Consider the following 3,323-nt stretch of genomic DNA (forward strand, 5'->3'; position numbering starts at 1 on the left):
GTTAATGAGATCCATTGCTTTGAAATGATCTGAAGCCCAACTCTGATTCAGAGCAGCTCAGATTAAACACTCTGGGATGAAATATTATGCATGGTTTATGAACAATTAAAACCTGATGCATGTACCTTATATTGCTTAACCAACCACATATTGAGGACATCATTTAGCAAGTACCATTTAAAATGTCCACCAGGGATCAAGATGAGGATTTTCTCACATTTGTTTTGGAAACAAAATACAGAACAACATTCTCCAACCTATCAGGAAACCAACGGATTTCATTATTGAATACACTTCATGTTGTGTTAAGTATTAATGTACTGTATTTTGAACTTTGTATTGCTCTTGCCCTGGATAAGGGCGTCTGCTAAGAAATAAAATACTACTAGTAAAGGATTCAATGAATTCTGGAGGCCAATTGAATTGCTCTTGTCCATTAACTATTGTCTCTCAAATGATCCTTCTAGCATTAACACCTTCAACAGTTTAACAGTGAACTTCTTTAAGAAGGGCACTTTCAATAATTTATCTTACCTGGTTAATAAAAACAGATTGAGGACTAAAGTACCACATTAAATGTATAATCTGTGATTAAAATAATTAATGTTATCCTAATTGGTTTTACAATGACAATTTTACATAACAGGTCTGATACTAGCATGTGGGGTTCATTAAAAACAACAACAAAAGAAAACTACAATCTGTATGTATAAAGTCCCTTGGATAAACCATTGACTCTAAAGCTTTTAAACTTTCTAAATATTTTAAGAATAAAGACATTGAGTTTAAACCGCAACCAAGTTGACGTCTTTAAGAAGGTCACTCTCACAATCTATTATATTGTTAAAATGGCCAGATTGAGGACTGAATTCAGTCAGTCAAAATGTCACATCTGTGATCAAGGTTAAATTGTTTCCGTTACGCGGCTGCAAGTAGCACATAGGATTTAAAACCTGCAATTCATCAAACCTCTATAGGTAAAATTCCACTGGATTCTCATCATCATCTTCATAAACCACTGTCATTTTCACTGGCCATTCAAACCTTGATGGGATACCTTCCTTAGATGGGGTTTGATTCTCTGTTCTGGTCACATTCAATATGTCCATCTTTCAAAAGCTAGATCCACATTCAACATAAAACCTGTTCAGAACTCAGTTGCAAATTTCAGTTCAGTAAAATGATCATTTCATAATTGAAACCACTTCACTAACTGGGTCTAAAGGATTTGAAATTATCTGAAGCGCAACTCCCGATTCAGAGCAGCTCTGATTAAACCTTCCCAACATCTCAACCTTGTAACACTGGGACACTTCTACACCTCAGACATCTCGGTCACATAGTATTATCCATAATCTGTTCCTAAACGGTGTATATTTCCACCCTATGAAAACCCAATGCATGTACCTCATATTGCTTAAGCAACCAGATATTGAGGATGAAATGTATTTTTAAAATGTCAGCGATCAAGAGGATTTCTCACTCATTGGATTTAGAAGCACTTCAACATCAGATTTGTAACCAAAGTAAAGAATTGTTTTTTTTAATTCACCAAACCTATAGATACAGAATCCTTGAGACGCTCCGTTGTTCATGAACCATTCTCTCAAACTACATTGTACACAGAGACCTCGAGTTTAGACTGAAACCCTGATGACGTGTTTAAATGTAAATGGATTGTAAAATCTGATCTTCTTAATCTTCTTGGACATTGTGCTGCTGAAGAACCAGGAGCAGTAGATTTCATTATTGAATCCACTTCACAATCTAAAATATTAGAAATAATCTGAAGCCCAATTTATATGCATCTTGTCCATAAACCATGCTCACAAATTATCCTGCAATCATTGAGAACTTGAGATTAGACAAACCCAGCTGACCTCTCTCAAAATCTATGTTTTACTAATGTAATTTTACAACCAGATTTTGAGGACTGAATGTAGTCTATCATTTTTATTTCATCCTAATTGGCTTGATACAAATCATTTTACATAGGTCTGTAACTAGCCTGTAAGATATCTTTAAGCAGTAATTCAACAAAATGCAGTCCATAGGTATGAATTCCCTTTGGTAAACCACTCTCTCTCAAATGACCTTTCAGGCGTACATCCCTAGAAAATAGTTCGAAACCCAGTCAACATGTTTAAGAAGGTCATTCTTTCACAATCTACTCACATTTAAACAGATAAAACCAGTTTGGCCATTTTGCTTATGAGAGACCAGGATTCAGTTCAGTCAAATCACTAGACTTCACTAAACGCGGTCTAAAGGACCGGAGGGTTTCTGGAGTCCAACTCAGTGACTCAGGGTTTTCTGGATCTCTAGCTGAGCTGCAGTGCTACAGACCAACTGACATCTATTACACCCTTCATGGCACAACCGTGTAGAAATTTAAACACTAGGTTTTCATTTTTCATTAATACGCCTAGTATTTCAGAGATACTGTACATCAATAAATCCAGGTACTTTTCACTCTATAAAAACCTGAGGCACGTACCTTACATTATAGGGTTCAATTCTCTGTTCACATTCAATATAATCACTGTCAAAAGCTAAAATCAGCATTTATTGAACATAAAGCCTGTTCCTCCATTTTGCTCCTGAAAGACCAGGATATTGAATCCACTTCACGGCCACTAAAGGATTCAAAAGATTCTGGAGGCCAACTGAATTGCTCTTGTAAATAAACTATTGTCTCAAATGATCCTTCAAGCATTAAGACCTTCAACAGTTTAACAGCGGACTTCTTTAAGAGGGGCACCTTCAAAGATCAATCTTCCCTGGTTAATAAAAACAGATTTTGAGAACTAGATTTAGTCTGTACCACATTAAATGTATAATCTTTAAATCAAGGTAATTAATGTCATCCTAATTGGTTTTACGATGACAATATTACATAACAGGTCTGATACTAGCATGTGGTGTTCCTTAAAAAACAAAACACTACAATCTGTAGGTATAAAGTCCCTTGGATAAACCATTGACTCTAAACTTATACTTTAAGGATAAAGACGTTGAGTTTAAACCACAACCAAGTTGACGTGTTTAAGAAGGTCACTCTCAAAATCTATATTGTATTGTTAAAATGGACTGAATTAGGTCAGACAAAATGTCAAATCTGTGATCAAGATTAAATTGCTTCCGTTATGCGACTGCAAGTAGCCCGTAGGATTTAAAACCTGTAATTCATCAAACCTCAATTGGTAGAATTCCACTGGATTCTCATCATCATCTTCATAAACCACTGTCATTTTCACTGGCCATTCAAACCTTGATGGGATACCTTCCTTAGATGGGGTTTGATTCTCTGTTTTGGTCAGACT

The sequence above is a fragment of the Amia ocellicauda genome, chromosome 12 (assembly GCF_036373705.1).
Source record: "Amia ocellicauda isolate fAmiCal2 chromosome 12, fAmiCal2.hap1, whole genome shotgun sequence".
In the NCBI taxonomy this organism is placed as follows: Eukaryota; Metazoa; Chordata; class Actinopteri; order Amiiformes; family Amiidae; genus Amia; species Amia ocellicauda.